Here is a 19,473-nt window from a genome sequence, read left to right as displayed (position 1 = left end):
GTACATGACTTGCATGTCATGATTTTCACGTTACCACTTCTGCTTTACGTTCATTATACAGTCTGGTCGGGCAATTCCGATTTTTAGGTATATCAAGCGAGCGAAACGGCAGCGACCGCGCAATGAGCGTGGTATGTAAATCATGTCGTACATGACTTGCGTATCATTATTTTCCCGTTAGCACCACTGATTTACGTTTATCGCACAGTGTCGTGGCGCAATGTCAATTCTGAAGTATATCAAGCGAGCGAAACGGCAGCGACCGGACCATGAGCGTGGCATGTAAATCATGTCGTACATGAATTGCATATCATGATTTTCACGTTACCACTTCTGAATTACGTTCATCATACAGTCTCGCCGCAAAATACCAATTTTGGTGTATATCAAGCCAGCCAAGTGGCCGCGAGGGCACCATGATCATGGCATGTAAATCATGTCGTACATGACTTGCATGTCATGATTTTCACGTTACCACCTCTGATTTACGTTCATAATGCAGTCTCGTCGTGCAATACCAATTTTGGTGTATATCAAGCGAGTCAAATGGCCGCGAGGGCACTATGAGCATGGCATGTAAATCATGTCGCACATGAAATGCGTGTCATTATTTTCATGTTACCATGTGTCAGTTATGTTTGTCACACAGAGATGTCTCGTCTTACCAGTTTCGGTATGTATCCATTCATGTAAACGGCCGCGAGCGCCCCGGGACCATGTAATGTAAATCATGCTGTACATGACATGCGTGACATAATTTGCACTTTAGGACCTCTCATTATGTTTTCATACGCTCTTCTCACGCCATACCAATTTTGATACATATCAAATGGACGAGACAGCCGCGAGAGCCCCGAGACCGGGGCATGTAAATTATGCTGTTCATGACATGCATGTCATGATTTTCATGTTATGACCTGTCATTTATGTTCGTAATACGGTCATGTCGTGTCATACCAATTCTAGTATACATCCCATTAACGAAACGGCTAAGAGAGCACAAAGTCGTTGGCGGCTAGATAGATAGATAGATAGATAGATAGATAGATAGATAGATAGATAGATAGATAGATAGATAGATAGATAGATAGATAGATAGATAGATAGATAGATAGATAGATAGATAGATAGATAGATAGATAGATAGATTAGATAGATAGATAGATAGATAGATAGATAGATAGATAGATAGATAGATAGATAGATAGATAGATAGATAGATAGATAGATAGATAGATAGATAGATAGATAGATAGATAGATAGATAGATAGATAGATAGATAGATAGATAGATAGATAGATAGATAGATAGATAGATAGATAGATAGATAGATACGCTCAAAGGCGCAGAAGTTCGCTAAGAAATGCTTCACATTAAAAATAAAGGCTCTACAAAAATGAGCGAACAAATTAGTAGAAAATCTTGCGGCCGCCTCTGGAACTGAGGTTACGCTTATGGCGCGGGACTTTGCCCCAGCTTAAGAACCTGGCCAGCCAGCTCCTGAAACATATCATATTGTCAAAAGTTTTGCGCTGGGCGCTTCCACTGGTGCCGTAGCAGTGATCAAGACTGTGAGCAAGCAAAGGACTGATAATATCAACAAGCCTAATTTAGGGTACACGGCCCCTTTATTCCTTTGAATCTTGACACACTGTGATTGCGGAAACAACACGATTCACGCCTTTCCACTTTGCTGAGTGAAGTGATGTTCGCATCATGCCGGAGGATACCATTCGCGTGACAATTTGGTCACACCTGATCATTGCAATAGACATATCGAACCGAATATGCAGAACGGCAACGATTTATTCTTCGAATGCTGTGAAATCATGTTCGAATCCTGTCAGTTTTAAATACGAGGCATTTCTTAGAGAACCGCAGGCAGTTTGCCCGTTTCAATCTGCATATATATAAATGCGAAGCATTTCTTAGCGAACCTGAAGCATTTTCAGCGTTTCTATCTATCTATCTATCTATCTATCTATCTATCTATCTATCTATCTATCTATCTATCTAGCCGTGTACGTCTTGGTGCTCTCGTGATCGCCTCGTTATCTTGGTGTAGGCAAACGTTTGTGTGGTCAACACCAAGATAAGGAGGCGATAAGGAGGGTAATAGGTTTGACTAACACGATTTTTTATCACGACATGAATAACGTGAAAATGTGGTCCTCTACGTCGCCAAACCCACTCTTACAGACGCGTCTGGCACATACCAGTATACCACGGGCCACGGGATGCGGGTATGCGCGAGAGGGGATTGACAGTTTATATCTACCCAGGAACGTTGAGAAAAAACAGTGGTAATTTAAATTCGAGAGCGTTACGAAAAACCGACATTGGCAGCGTTGACTCGAAGCATGCAAAGAATCAAAATCAGGATCCCAGCAGAAATCGAACCCAAGAATTGTCCGTGGCAGTCAGGTATCGTACCACATAGACATGCCAGGTCTTGAAACTGCTTTGCAGAAAGACCCAATGCCGGCGTAATGTCGGTGCAACGTCAATTGTGGTTGTAGTGCTGGCTATGTAATTTTATAAGCAAGCAATACGCAGTGCATATGTACCCCTATGACACAGGCGTCATGTCGGATTAACGACGATTGTGGTTCCAGTGTTAGCTCTATTTATACGGCAGTCTAATAAACACTATAGTTGTATTCCTGTGATTTAGAAAGCTATAATCAGGCGTTGCTCGACCCCGAAGGAAAACGCTAACGAGAGTGTGGTATGATATTCACATCATCGCTCCGTAAAGCGCTTCGTTTCACTAATACTGGCGACTTTTCTAATTGTGAGTGCTGACGTTACGTCCGACCAGAAGCTATGCTTTAAACGTCAGTGTAGTCGGCGTTCCTGGTAAACCCAGGATGTGCACAGAACTACTACACTGAGAAAAACACATCTATCCACTTCGTAACGCTTGGTTCAATGCTAGAAAATGGAGCACAGACACTTACTCGCCGCCTGCTTTGCTAGAAAACGATTTCCACAACGCGTGGGATCTGTCGATTTCTTTATCTATCTAGCCTCCTACGCCTGGTGCTCTCGTGTTCGTCTCCTTAGCTTGACGCATACCAAAACTTGAGTGGGAAGGAATTAGTCCATTGGGAACACCATGAACAGATCATTACATTCATGACGTGAAAGAGTTGCCGCGTACGTCATAAAACCCTTTATTTCAGTTACCTGTGACACATACCTGTATACCACGGCCCAGGGAATGCGGGTATGAGCCACAGGTGATCCACAGTTTCTATCAGCCCAGGAACGGCGATTACAGACGTTCAAAAGCCTTTACGCGATCGCGTATGGAGCTTGTGTCGGAGAAAATGCGGGACAGGCTTCGGCAGTGTTCTCGGTGAGGGTGCTGTTAGAGGGAAGGAAATATTGAAAATAATTACTAGAGCCGTTATCGAGCACAGGGATTCCGGGTAGCAGTCCAGTATTCATCGACAGAGGTGCACCAGTGTTGAAACTGCTCACGAAAAAGACCCCACAATGTTTTCATACTGCGACATCAGCTGTTGTTGCAGTGTTTGCTATCGCGAATCTAAGAATGCTACAAACATTACATATTCACTCCTATGACTCGTCAATCTATGGTCAACATTTGCTCAATCCGGAGGAATAAGGCCCAAACTACTTCTTATGATTATCGCACCGTAGCGTGCCGTTCATCTTGATAAAACTGACATCTGGGATCTAAGGTCAGTGGCGACTTCTCGTCGGACCGTAGGATACCCTTTGACCTTCGGTGTAGCCGACGTGCCTGGTAAGACCACGGTCAATCCCGTAGGAGGAGGGGGGGAGGTCTTAGGATGCCTTTCCCGCCAAATACTTGCTTTCTCATTTAGGCACTTTCACAAAAGTAGGTGCTTTCCTCAAATAGCAAGGTCTTGAGGAAGTGCTCCCCTACCTATGACCCCCAAAATATTCCTCGCTACGCGCCTGCTTATGAAATACTCATAGCTACTCAAAATGCACAAACTAAGTTCATAAGCCACTACTCGCATATTGCTTCGCATGACATCACCTTCCAGAATAAGTGGGATCTGCCGAATTTTTTTTGTTGTTGTTGTAATTGCGAGATTTTGTGCTTTCATACATGTTCATTATTACGCTTTTGCAGAGAAGCCGCGATGTTCTCTTTGGGCCAAGAAATGCTGCCTAAATCAGGTCGACGAGATAACATTGAGGTATTTTACTGCCCTTTGCGAAGATCCCCTGTACACCAAGTATCCAACAGGTTGTCCGCTTGCTGAGAAATAAAACATTTTTTATGCTGAAAGTATGACATCTCCTAATCGGGCAGCTTTTTACATCAAAATGCGTTATTTCATACTTAAATATCCTCCGTGCATGTCTGAGTTGTGTGGATAAGAAAGTTCTTTGGACAACGGGAATCCTTGCTGCTGTTCTAAATTTAATAGCACATTGATACATCTAATGTCATTCAAAGAGCACTGAGACAAGGATAATGTCAGTATATCGCCACGTAAGATGCATGCGTTCATTATAATCGCGTCCTTGGTAGTAAAAAAGTAGCTTCCAATTAAATACATAGTAGAAGTTTCTGTGAAACTTGATGGAAAGTAGTCTAATCAGAAACTTTTAGTTCAGCATTACGTCAATTCTTTCGATCAAAATACCAGCGCCACTTTTTCGTAAACATCCTCATAGTCAGTACTACAAGAAAAACTACGTAAATCTCGGTGAGTTGGTGTGATAACGGAATTTCCTTTGATTTGACACAACTGGCATGACACCTTGAGCAGTAAACTCAGCGTTTGGGGTCGCTCCGATAAAACAATCGTTCGATTTAGTAACGTGATGATGAGTCTCTTGGTGTAAATAAGATGCTGAAGGCCTTTTGAAACACTGAAATGGGGCTTAAGTTCGCCAGCGAAATACCATCTGCACAACTATTACAGTTCTGAGATCTAAAGATGACATTTTCTAAAAACCAGCCTTGTTGAGAGTACAACCCCAGATCTGTCAAACCACTCCTTAATCAAAAGTCAGGGCCAGGGCTGGGCAAAGATACTTTGAAATTGTATCGCGATACGATACAAGATACTCAGGCAAGAAGTACTTGAGATACAGATACAATATACTGCAACACTGATTGTATCCGATACGATACATTCCAATGGTATCTTAAGATACTTCGATACATTCTCATATTTGTTAATATATATATATATATATATATATATATATATATATATATATATATATATATATATATATATATATATATATATATATATATAACGCAGCATTAAATGTATATGCATATATATGTTCGCTTGAAAACTTATTAACTGCGACCAATTGTGTTTCATTTGAATGAAAACTCTGTTAGTATCTCAAAAGTTTTGTACTTCTTGTTCATGGTACATCTGTTTCATTCCGAAACAACTTATTGGCGCTGTTTTAGCTGCTTAATATGACAGCCCTTTATACATTTCGCTGATAGCGGTTCTTGCTTGTAGCTTTTGTAACCGATTGAAGCTAGTCGCTGCTCTGCTTGCTGATCAGCAAGCGGGTTGCCAAGTAACCATATGAACTGCAATAAGAAGCCTCCGAGCGATGGTGCAAATACCGCTGTGGAGTTCTACCTTGCCGGTAAACATATTACGGTTTTCGCAATAACGGATCACCGGACAGGTGTACGTCACCAAGAACATGTGCAGCCCAGAAACGTTTCAGACGTACAATTACGCAAAGCGCTGCAGGACACCGCCGCTATTCACGTTATTGACACCTATAGATCCGATTACCTGGTGACTAGCAACAGTAAAAGGACTCAGGGAAGCCTAAACAAGGAAAACAAATATATCTAAATAAAATAGAAAAGCGGTTCCGTATCAAACACAGCGAATAAGTATAGAAGTACGATATAGGAGGCACCCCTAAGAGCTCATAATAATTGTTGCGTTTTACGTCGAAAAACCACGATATGGTTATGAAAGACGCTGTATGGAGGGCTCCGGAAATTTTGACCACCTGGGGTTCTAAAACGTATACATATTAGCACACAAGCCTCTACCGTACTCCCTCCATCGAAATCCGGCTACTGTGACCTTCGGGCCAGCAGTCAAGTGCCATAAGCACTGGACCACCGCGGCGGGTAACCACTAATAGCTACGACAATTAAATTCAGCGCCTATGGAAAATGGCGTAAGACGACTCTTTGGGACGCTCATGAGAAAAACGGAGAATATGGTATAACAGTGTTTCTCAATATCTTTGCCAGCTTATTTAATATGGCGTCTAATAATTTACGTTATTATAATTCAAACTCAAATTTGCTAATTTACTTAGCAGTAAGCAGAATTATCGTTACTGTATACTCCAGGCGCGCCTGGATTATTATATATTTGTTCCCAACATCACCTTTACATAACAGCAAATTCAAGTGGAATATAAGTATATAAACATATTCCAACTGAAGAAGAAGAGAAGCAGAAATGACGAAGAGACTTAAAAAGAAAAGACGAAGAGAGAATAAAGCAGAGAGCTTACATTGGCAGCACGTTAAAGGCATATTGCAATAAGCAGACCGGCAGAAAAAAAACAATATAGACATAGGTAATGTACGGGATGGAGAAGGACAGCTAAGAAATAACTTCTGCTAACAATCAAATTATGACTTTAAAAACCCTTTGAATAAGAGAAAAACAGACGTACGCCAAGATAGCGTCTGTTAAGTGAATGCTTGTTCTGTTAAATTCAGCATCTGTACCGTTGGTGCCATAGCTGTTAGAATCTTCTTTGCATATGTCAATCTCATTGCATGTAATGGAAACTTACACTCACGAGATCCTTCAAATCGCCAAAGTGTGAAAGCCACGAGAGGCAAAGCAACCCGCCATTCTTCCATTCTTCAGACTTCGTAACGTAGCACCACACAAGAGGAACTTCGATAATGACTTTACAGCGGCATGAGCATGTGTGCGAAAGACGCCGCACGCATTGTAGTACGCGGCACAGGAGAGTGGCTAAGTGCCGAGTATCATGGCACTGACAAAACTAAAAAAATCACGCCATATCCACGGAATGAATGATGATAAGTGGGCGAAGCTCGAGAGGGGGAGATCATCGGTAAACCGTAACTCTCCCGTGAAAGTTAGCCCATTACATCATTAAAAAGACGTAAGTCTGTGCGTATATTATACAAAATCAACTTTTATTTTGTTCTTGTTCGTTTGCTGTTTCGTTTCTTCGTTTCTTCTTTTCATTTCGTCGTTGTCATGGCGGCTGGATTGCGAGGTCCCTTCATTATGACGGCTTTACGGTCCGTGAAATGAAGCGAGAGAGGTTCTTGTACTGGCTGCAGTGGGAAGTTTGCAAACACTAAGTCTATGCACGTCCCTCGGATCGTGGTAGGTTGCATATGGATACATCTTAGTGCGTATTTGGAAAGCATGTGCTGCACGATCCAGTCATTGGCCATGAGGTCCACGTTGAAGTCCCCAACCATCACAAACGGACGGTTGTTGTACTTGTTGTCGTAGTCACGTAACACAGCGTCTATAAACGACTTGACGTCCCCGATAGACAGGTTGGGTGCGAGGTACACGGTCATGACGGCGACTAGCAGACGGCGACTGAATCGGTGGACCGGTGTTTCGACGCGTGGTGGCGATTCCGGGCTCGATTGTCGGCTCCGCGATGGAGTGCCAAGCATGAAGCTTACCCCGCACCTCCACCAGTGTAACGACGTGGGATCGACGAGGACATGGTGCACGACAAACAAACACGCTTTATCGATCAGAGAAAGAACTGCAACGTCTTCTTCGTCCCTGCGCTGGGCCAAGAACACTCACGCTGCTTCGTTGCCATCACCACTGGCACATACGCGCGGCATAGCCGGTCACCTACGAGCTAGGAGGGACAAACCCGCGGCTTTAGGAGCTTCGCCCCTAAAAAATGATTAAACAAAAATTCAGCTGGGCGCAGACGTTCTCACGCTTGTCTGTAGAGACGACGCGAGCGCCACCTCGTAACTCTGCTCAACCAATATATAGGGACGCTCGGAGCTTATCGCCTATCCTCGCTGGAAAACTATTCCGGAAAGATAAAATAATGTCACTGCATTTAGTTTTGTTCCGGTGATTTAGTGGCAGCAGTATCAGCTTGAGAAGCTCGAGCTCAGCCAACGTTTATTGCTTCGTACGGTGGTGGTGCTGTCGCAGTATCTTGTATCTAAGATACACGATACATTCTTCAATGTATCGGAAATACAGATACAGATACTTGTTTTGCGAGACATATCGCGATACAGATACAAGATACCCAAAAAGTATCTAAGATAGTATCGAAGATACATGTATCTTTGATACTGCCCAGCACTGACTCAGGGCACTCAAAATAGTGAAGAAGGGCATCGCTTGTCTGACAATGCAGCGATGCATCGCGGCATCGTCAACCGCGGAGCCAATGATCAGGAGGTCTTGTAGGCACCAGGCGGAAAAAAAGTTTGTCTGAGCAGGTGAGCCGCCTTAAGGCATCCGGTTTTCCGATTTCTGTTCTCACATCCGTCTACGAAGATCGAGTGCGCCAGATTAAGCAGGAAGAAAAAGTGTAAAAACGGGCGGTCAAAAAAATGGGCAATGCCTTAGAAGCAGAGGACCGTGCATGGACTAAACAAATGTGGCATCACACTACGATGTCCATGTCCTCTTATCATAGAAGAATAAATTAGGCAAATTATGAGCTTTGGTGAAAACAAAAAGCATGAAAAAGAAAGGTCTAGACTAAATGAATGTGGTGTGAAGCACAGGGACGCTTCAATGTCTTGTACACTAGGTGTAGTACACAGAATACCCTTATCTTGTAGCAAAGTGTACTTAGGGCAAAGGGGCAGCTGCCGCTATGTATGGTAAAAAGAACGCTATGGAACCCTGAACATTTGCACGTATGCTAATTTGCCTTCGCACTGCCACACGTATGGGTGCACGCCCCTTTTTAGTGATACGACGGTGCTCTTCACAAGCAATGACCAGCCGACAACGGAACTCGCAAAGGCATTCTACATACAAGAGTGAGAGTCAATTGTCAGCAAAACATCGGTATGTTTGCATGAAAAAGAAGTTAACCTAAGTAGTACTATGTTTGTCTGACATGCCATGTTCCATTATGAAAATAAAAATTCCTCGCGCGACTGTGCTAATGATGCGATGTCAATGTTGATTTATATTTACCTCGTAGCTTTCTTTAACGTGCCCCGAGCACACGATTGTGTGCTCATACTTGGGTGTTCACCATCGGGGTGCGCCGGCAGCCACCACAGCTGAACTTTCTACATTGGACAGCAGGCGGTATAACGACTCGTATGAGTAATTACTCTTTGTGACCGCGTCACGTCACTGCAAATGTCGCCGCTAAAGACAAGGTTGGCTTTGATGTAAGTCTTTCAGTCAAAATTACGCACGCACTGCACAAAGTTCATGCGCTGAAATCGAAGGCACGTTCGTTAGTTAGCCCTATATTTTCGCGTTTGAATCAGTAAGTACTCCACACATGTACACAAATCTCACCACCGATGATCTATACTTACGAAAATCATATGCGCTCTAATGTCACTTGCACAATTACAATTACCGTAAATCACAGAATGAACGCCCCTGTGATTATTCATTTTATGTTTTTTTACAAACCCTTGTAACTAAGTTCATGGCTCGCGTTACTGTCAGCCAGCTGCACGTATTTGGCCTCATAATACTAGCGCGTGTGTAGAATGGGTAAAAGTTCTTTGCTACGTAAATCACTCAGATAGGAACTTTTCATCTTTTGATGTTTAATGTGTTATAGGTGTAGCAGCGCTATCGTCGCTGAAGGGAAAAACCCATGCCTGAATTACGGGAAACTGTTCGACGCTGTATTAAACATTTCAAGTTCTATTTGGGTGTCCTTGGGTATTTACTAAAAATACACGTAAGAAGCCAGGCACTGCTATTGTCTTGGAGAAAGCGCCATGCATTAGCCTCTTCTGAGAGCGCCACAAAGAACTGCTTGCTTGGCAACGTAGGCAGAAGAATATCAGATGTTTTCACCTTTGTTTTGTGCGTTATTCCACATATATTCATGCGTTCTTTGCTGCTACGTGAAACGAAAATCTTAGGCACTAAGGAAAATTTGAGCAGTTTTTGTGAGGTCTGAATGAGGGAGCATTAATATTCTTTTGAACGCCCAAGCCAAGAAGCAGCAGCAGCCTTCAGTGGCAACGCTGCATACCGCAGATGTCCTGGCGCGACGTGTGGCCGCTCAAGAAACAGCGGCCACCAAGCCCGCCAGACACGCACAGGTGCTTCGCCCAGTGGTGGTTAGAGATAAGGATTACGCGCAAAGCCTTCTAGATAGCTGGCATGCACACTTTCCTTTATTACATGATACTACTAGGACCGAGGTTTGCCTTGTCGAGTGCGAAGTGACGAAAGCGGTCACGTCAATTCTTTTCTCCTAGAAGACTGATTCATAAAGTTCGTAAGATCTGCATAGAAATGCAGAGCAAGCGTACGTGTACACTTCCAGATTTTGCGCGCTCTTTCCGCAGGATAAATAATTCGAGATATAACTGCACATGTTAATGACGGCCTTTACTTTTGTTCCATTTGCTCGCTCTGCCGTCGTGTCACCTGCAACACATGTGAAAGCTCCCGAGCAGTGAGCTTGTATTTTACTTCACGGGGTGCAACTTTCATTTCATTTTTATTCCTTAAAGATCCCATTGAAGGGGCATTACACAAGGGGTGGGTACACACATGAAAAATCAAAGCCACGTCTTAATACAGTGAAAAGTAATCTGTTAAGGTGGCCAAAAAAGTTGTGGGACCGGTGACGGCAGCAATGTCGTTGGAAAGGCCGTTACAGTCTGTTGCTGCACGGTAGCAGGATAAGGACGAAAAAGTGACAGTGCACGCACCGTCACTTAAAAAAGTGTTTCCACAACCTAAAAATTTTTGGACCCTTCAGGGTGTTTGTTTTGTTTGCCGCACGGGCAACGCCCTTCTAGATTATTCAGAAGCACCGTAACCACAGGGAGTTTAGAAGCACTTGTTTAAAAAATTAGGGTGTAAGGATGAATTACACCCTAGTGCTATGGGTGTTTATGAACACCGCTAAGGAATGGGTGTTAGAACAAGCTACACCCGTGCGAGTGGTGTGTAATACATAAAAACACCCAGAAAAGGTAGCAGTTACAGTTAGCAGCATATACCTATCTTCTATATATCTTCTTTCCTGTCAGCCTCTTAGGGGCACTACAGACATCAGCATGCATCTGGTCCCTTTACGCACACCGCAGAACGAATTTTCCCTCTGTTGTTGCCCTTCCCAAGAAGGAAGATATTGGTGCCACCACTGCACTTTTTATACCTGCACCTATGCAGCTGATAAAATAAGGTGCCGTGGTCTTGAATGGCAGCATAACATCAGTGTATATGTTTGGCATCAACTTGAACGCACGAAGTACGGTGTGGTCGTTCTCATGGCATGGTGTGGTCGTTCTCATGGCAGAAATGTGCAATCCCTTGATGAAAAAGTGCATTGATATAGTTTCAAAATTCCGGCGGTCCCCACACCACTGTGCCTTCTTCTGCCATCCAACCGCTGTAGCTGATACGTGTGCAGAGTACCAATGCTCCGTGACAACTCATGCAACTATACAAGCTCCATGACAACTCATGCAACATCATGACCCAGAATGTCGTTTTGCTCAGCAGGCCTCCATATTATCTCTTTCCTGGGAAAGTACATGAGTGAAGTAGAAAACTGTGCATATTTCTAGAAATATGAAACATTTCCCACTTTGTCAAAGCAATGGATTGTGGCTCCAACACAAAGAAGTGTGCCATCCGGCCATTACACGCGCGATGCAGCTCATACTGAATACGATATATGCAGGAAATGCATAGAATTGGGACATTATGACCACGACCGCACTGCAGAAGCATGACCTACAGCAGTAGAACGCAGTGGAATGAAATTGCACATAGGCATGTTCAGGCGGAGGAGGAGGAATAAACTTTCTTATCAACCATCAATTTAAGTGCCGTGGCCTAGGGCTCCCTCGTGGGGACGTCGAGGTCTTGCCTCTTCGCCGCCTCGCGGGCTTGCTGGATGGCCCATAGCTGATCGTCGAGGTGGGAGCTGCGCAGGCATCTTCAGAGAAATTTAGGATTACCTCTTTCCAAGCACATACAACAGAATTATTGTTAATTGAATAAAATGTGCATTTCTTTCTTTTAAAAGAAATAGTTACAAAACTAAAAGCTTCTCATATAACTAAAAACTTAATTCAATATTCGTTGCACTGTTATCAGCGACAAGTATTGACAGTTATTTAAGCTAAAGCTTCAGCACCAGGAGATTTCGATTGTTAAAACTACTGCAAAAAGTCACAAGGTGATTTGAATATCAAAACTGAGTCAAAACCCACAAAGTACAATGACCTAGGAGAACATGCTGAAATCGGCAGAGGCAAAATGACCGGTAATAATATTGTTACGAGAAAATGAGCAAAAAATTGAAATGAAGTACTACTACCACCATAGCAACCTTTTCTGTGTAAAAAAACAAATACCTACTTGTTACCATAGGAAAATGTAACGTATTGGTTTAAACTCGAGTTTTTAAGAGGCGGCGACATACTGTAAGCAGAAGTTATGGCCTATTTTCTAGGCTTTCTTGAAATGCTCAGAAACCTTTACTACTTCTGTCCTCGGTGTCGTTTCCCGCTGGCCGAGTAGGGACTATTCAACACCGACAGGAACGTTGAACACCTTGCGATGGTACTCAAGAACGAAGTTGCGAAATATGAAAGAAGCAACTTCGTGGTCGGTCGCTGCCGGGAGAGCTGCAGTCTCCGCGTAGCGTGTCAGGTGATAGACGCCGACAATGATCCACCGGTTTCCCGAACCGCTACATGGTAGAGGGCCGTAGAGGTCGATACCAACGGGGTCAAATGGGCGAGCCGGACAGTGGAGTGGCTGCAATGTTCCAGTAAGATGTCGCGTAGGTGTCTTGCCTTGTTGGCATGTAGTGCAATACTGGACGTCTTTTTGCATAAAGCTGTATACATTCCGCGCCTGTAATATCGTTGACACAGCCTTGCGTACGTTTTCTTGACTCCGGCTGAACACAATGGGGATTTTCATGGAAATCCGCGCAGATGTCAGAGCGCATATGACGAGAAACACGAAGGAGCCACTTCCGACCGTCTGGCATCTATTTGCGGCGGTACAGGATGTTGTCGCGCATAGAAAAGTGGACTGCTCTGCGGCGTAGCGCTCTCCACAAATGGACAAAACATGGATCGCTAAGGTAGTCAAACAACAAGGCAAGGGATGGGTCCTTGCGCTGCTCCGAAAGCATATCAGTGGCGCTGAGTGGTAACAAGGTGATGCAGAAAGGTGGTAGAGGAGCCACATCTGGTGCCACTGGTGAGCTGGGGAGCGCATCAGCATCTGCGTGCTTGCGACCAGAACAAGATACGACAGGAATGTCATCTTCTTTCAAGCGAAGTGCCCAATGACCCAAGCGTTCTGACGGGTCTTTCAAGATTAAAAGCCAACATAGGGCGTAGTGGTCTGCAGCAACGTCGAAAGGATGGCCGTAATGGTACCGGCGAAACTTCTTCAGTGCCCAAATTATAGCCAAGCACTCCTTCTTTGTCACGGAATAGTTCAATTCTGCTTTCAGAGTGCGACTCGCATAAGCGACGACATATTCGCCTCGGGCGTCTTTCCGGTGCCAACACTACGCCTAGGCCGATGCCATTCGCGTCGGCGTGAATTTCCGGGGGAACAGCTGGATCGTAGTGGCGAAGGATAGGCGGGGAGGTCAACAGGCGGCGCAACGGGTGAATTGCGTCATCACATTCAGGTTACCAGGCCGATATGCCTTTACTGCTGGTAAGCAGACTTGTGAAAGGTGCGATGCTGGACGCGAAGTTATGTGCGAACCGACGTAAATAGGAGCACAAGCTCATAAAACTGCTGTGAGCTTTGATGAATGTGGGCTTTGGGAAGTCGGCGACAACTCATAGCTTATCGGGGTCCGAAAGAATGCCGTCTTTTGAGGTGACATGTCTCAACATGGTTAGCTTCCGCGCGGCAAATCGGCACTTCTTCATGATGAGTTGTACACCCACAGAAGTGAGGCACGTGAAAATGTAGTACAGATGAACATGGTATGCGTGGAATATGACTAAAAATACGATTATGCCGTCCAGACAACACAGGCAGGTCTTCCACTTGTGGCCTCTAAATATGGTATCAATCATACGCTCGAATGTTGCAGGCGTTCTGCAGAGCCCAAATGGCGTGACGTTGAAACTGTATAGGCCATCCGGCGTTACAAAGGTTGTATTGGGGCGATCACGCTCAGTCATTGGTACCTGCCAATATCCAGAAGGCCGACCCAGGGAAGCAAAAAAATTCTGCGCCTTTTAAACAGTGAATAGAGGAGGAGGAGGAGAAAAACGGAAAGACAGGGAGGTTAGCCAGTTCTCAGACCGGCTGGCTACCCTGTGCTGGGGAAAGGGGAAGGGGGAGTGAAAGATGATAGAAAAGAGATGTTACAAAAATGAAAAAGAAAAAGAACAATAGTACGATAAACGACACTGGTTAAAGTCTGTCTATGAGACTAGTTTTGCGCAAAAAGCGCAATGACGCTTTGAAAGCTTTCTGTGCCGAGGATGGTGAATAGAATTGTCTATTTACGGCAGCGGAGAGACGCCTTTTTTCTAATCTGGTTTAAGGGGCCATAGTCCACGCAAAATCGAATGAAGCCATCTTTTTTCTTCACCAACACCACAGGTGATGACCAAGGGCTTTCAGAAGGCTGTATGACTCCGTGTTGAAGCATTCATCCACTTGCTCTGTAATGACCCGGCGCTGCTCGGTGGCAACGCGGTAAAGCCGCTGTCACAGCGGGGAGTGGTATCCTCTGTCGATGGTATGAGTGACAGCCGTGGTGAGGCCAAGCGAAGTTTTGTGAAAGTCAAAAGAAGAGAGGAACATGTCAAGGAGAGCAAGAAGTTCGCGTCGATGGGAGGGCGAGAGATTCGCGTTAATGGCGGTGTCGAAATCTGACGAACTGGATGGTTGGGATGCAGCAGTGATTGCGTCAATGTCACAACCGGAGGGCCCATTGGTAAGATGAAATTCATTAATGTGTTCGATAGGTTGTTCATATTTTAAAGTCTCACCATGAAGTAAAGTAAGCCGGTATTTGCAGTGGGTGGTGACCAGCGTTGTGGTTGATCCAGATGCGATAGTGAGAACGACAGTTGAAAGATCAATGCCTTGGCGCTGAGTGAACATGTGTGATGGCGTAAACGCTACCGTGGCGTCAGGCAGCGCCGCACACGAAAGAGAACCAGGACTGACGCCTCAGGAGTCAAGTAGGTGTCGGCATGAACGTTGAGTTTGTAGGTGAGAGGGGAACGATCGCGCAATAAAAATTCACATGTTGGATTAAGAGACACTTCCGCATGTGAGCAATCGATCGCAGCTTCACAAAGGAAATCCCAACCGGGGATGGGGTCTTGGTTGCATGATGGCAGAAGAAAAAATTCGATTATGTATAGAATGTCTTCAGGACAACGCGCGCCGTACACACAGTCGAGGGATGTATGCGTTGCGCGCAAGGCGTAAACAGTACCATGCCAGAGAGAGATGTTGTCACTTTCGTGATTATTCGACAAAGCTTCTCGTTCATTACAAAAACGGCGACCCGGTATCAATGAGGGCTAGTGCGGCGACTCTCTCGGCGTCAACATCAATAACATTTTGCGGCGAAAATCGAGGCCATAAGACTTGTGAAGAAGCTGCAATTCTTGCCTCCGGAACTGCGCCGGTTTGCCTCTTCAGAAGGTGGTCGACGACACATAGGTGATGGCCACCGGCGACGAGTAGATGGGAAGCAACCACTCTCTGAGCGGCGATCCGAGTCGCAGCGGATCTGTGCAGATGCAGAAGTGGTGGCATGTTGCGGCGGGTAGGTAGGCGCACCGAAGGTGGTGCATTCAGGCGTAGTACGGCGGCGGCAGACGCGTGCAAGAAAGAAAGAAGAGGGAAGATGGCACTGTCATGGCACATATGCGCCTGTCCATTGAATTCCTACAAGCGGTCACTTAAATCGGTCGATCTTAAAAACAGTAGCAATTCTCGCGTCGCTTTGCTGGCCTGTAATGCGCAGGGCCACGATCCGAGGATCGTCTCTTCGGAAAACGGTCTGTCGTCTAACTTCTTCAGTGCATTGCGCAGAACGTTTCGTTAGTTCTCAAAACGTTCACATAAACACAGGATATGGTCTATCATTTCTTCGCTATTACACGAGTCGCATCTGGACGGGTCTGGACGGGTTTCGCATTTCTATGCGAAAACGCCTTCGTGAAAGCTACTCCTAACCACGGGCGGCACAGTAAAGTTGAATCACGGCGGAAGAGGTGCAATGGAACTTGGAGCTTCCTCGATGGGTCTTGTTCATGAAGGCACCGGTTCCAGACACTGGGGTCACTCAACCACGTTTGTGACATTGTGTCAGCGAACAATCGAAGACCCCTTGCAGCATCTGTCCTCGACAAGGGTATTGGGGCTGTATGGGCATCCTCGTGGGCGACCGGGCAGCATCAACAGCGAGGTTGTTACCCACAACACCACAATGTTCCGGCAACCATTCGAACACTACGTCATGTCCCTTCAATAAATCTTGGTGAAGAGCTTCTCTCAGTTCGTTTACTAACTGCTCGTGCACCCTTCGTCGTAATGCTCATTGCAGACTCTGAAGGGATGCCTTAGAGTCGCAAAAGACAGCCCACTCTTGAGGCCGGGCTTCCGCGATATAAAGAATAGCAGCACGTAAGGCGGCAAGCGCCGCTGCTGTTGATGTCGTCCTGTGAGACGAACTTGACAGTCACTTGGCAGGCCGGAATAACAACAGCACCTGTGGAGCTGTCGGCTAAGACCGTTCCCTCGGTGTAAATATGTTTCCTTTGGTCATATTCTTTGTCGAGTAGTGACAATGTCGCCTGTCGTAGGGCCACTGTCGAATGACGGCTCTTCTTCGTTATTCCCGGAATTGTGAGGCGTACCTGTGGTTGTTGTAGGCACCACGGAGGCGACAGTGGTCTTGCTGCTGGAGTAAAGCCCGACGGAAGGCATTCTCTATGACTTGAAAAAATCTTTGAAAACTTGGCTTGCGGTATCTGAAGTGGCGACGCAGCAATATGGTGACCGGGAACTCAGCAGAGATGTCTAATGTGAGCTGTTAAATTGTCATTAGTGTGGTATGTTGGAATTATTGACAGGGACTTTTCGTAGAGCGCCCACTGCGCTTACCTGAAGAAAAGACTAATTTCCATCGTTCACATAATGCGGTTCCTCTCCGGGAAAACTTGGGGCACATCGATGCGTTTCATGATGCAGCTATACAGAGCTCTGTTTCTGGGATTTTTACGTTACAGCTTACCGATGCTGACCAATACATGCAAGACGAACGTCCGCACTCTCGAAAGTTTGCAAGTCCAGGCACTACGCACGTGCTTAGGTTTACCACGCTGCTCCTCAACTCACACGACTATTACGATCGCAAGAAAGCATGCGATTCCAATACCTTTAAGAAGATTCTAAAATAATCTACGTCGTACAGCCGCAATCCACCGCGGCCTTCGCTCTCGCTCATGAAATAGCACCAGAAACCTGTAGAAGTGCGCTCCTGCGATTTTTTGTGTGTTTGAGCAGCCGACAACGCAGCAGTTATTTTTCGACATCGCTGAGGCCCGACAGAGTCGTTAAATCACGACGAAAACACATCCATCCGTGCACTCGCGTAGACGCTCGCGGGAACGCTGCTCACCGGGACCCGTCAGCGCTTCCGAGCCGTGGCGGCAGATGGCGTCGTCGGCGCTTTGCGCATCGCCTATAGCAACTACACCTCCATTGCTTACAACCTTTAGTTTTCCGGATATGGGCTTGCAGAACGGCCCCGAATCGGCCCGGTGTACTGGCCGCGTTGCGGTGAGATGTAGCGGCCTGGCGACGGGGATCGGGTATGTCGTGGTTTCCACTGCGCTCCTGCGAGATAGCGATGTCACGTGGCTAATTATGGTGTTGGTAAACACAATAACAATGTTCCGAATTACGTAATAAACGTTAGCTTCTATGTCTTGAACACTAATGAGAGGCTCACATGACATGTGGATGACCCAGTACATTCAAGTGCGTTTGTAAGGCCTTAAACCACTTTGTTTGATTAGGTTGAAATGAACTCGAAGCACGCCATCTGTACTACTTACTTGCATCTGTCAAATAACTTTCTACATAAAAAACTGCATTTAACTCAGACCATGCCAACTGTTTTCTTTAATTGCATCTTTTATTCACACTCTACGAGATCCGCCTCTCCCGCTACGCACATAAACCACGACAGGAAATGCATTGCACGAGTGCTTCCAACGACATATGAATGTACACTTGATTCGCAGCAGTTCACATACCATCCACAGCAGCTCTAAACGACGCGGGGTCTCCACACTCACCAGCGTTACATGAACAGCTGTGAAGTAGCTTAAAGCATACTTCATCACTTTTGCACGCTCCCGGTTGTGAAATACCGAATCTATACAAGTACCTCGATGAATAGTTGCGTTTATCATAATGTTCAGCACACAAGTTAGCACAGAGTTCCACAGGTCAACAGAAGGGTAAAAGAAATCAGCCCAAACAATCCGCAGATGGCGCAAAAAATATAGCCGTTGAATGAACTGATTTGGACAAGTTTTGCAAAATAACAAACGGCAGGCAGCAAGGGCCCATAGAAAACACAGCACAATGGGCTAGGGACGTCATCAAAGACGTAAGCGGGTGGCACTCAGACTGTCACAACGGAACAAAAGGTATAAAATATCGATTGTCGCCTCACACCGATCTTGTAGGCGAAACAATCGCTGCAACAATGATGACGTCAGGAAAAGTATAATAATACTCTACGTTAGCGAATAGCTGAGCTAAACAAATGTGTAAGGGCATAGCAGGGTGTTATGGAGGAAACAATGAGATAATTGCGGCGGTGTTATGGACAGACAGCTTTTTGCTCGCGAAACATGGCATATGCTCAAAAAACAGGATAGCTGAAAAACATAATTTGCTAAGGTTTGTGCACGAATACAAAGGGAAAGAAGACGGACACACAGCTCAGGAAAGCACTACATACCTACCCCCCAATCTAATCGTCGAGCACGGGCGGCATGACGAAAAGCATGGGGATTCTACTACACTAGAGATCAGCAGAGTGCTGCGACAACTTCATAGGAAGTCTGCATAAGAGCCAGAAGGGAATAATAACAATGTGCTAAAAAGTCTGAATCATGAGTGAACACAAATGGCACGAAATATATTAGCGATTGCTGGGCCAACGGCTTTACACCAGAACAGTGGAAGGAAGCCAACGCAATGTTT

This window comes from Rhipicephalus sanguineus, chromosome 7 (genome assembly GCF_013339695.2).
Source record: "Rhipicephalus sanguineus isolate Rsan-2018 chromosome 7, BIME_Rsan_1.4, whole genome shotgun sequence".
Classification (NCBI taxonomy): domain Eukaryota; kingdom Metazoa; phylum Arthropoda; class Arachnida; order Ixodida; family Ixodidae; genus Rhipicephalus; species Rhipicephalus sanguineus.
Note: the sequence above shows the minus strand (reverse complement) of the source record.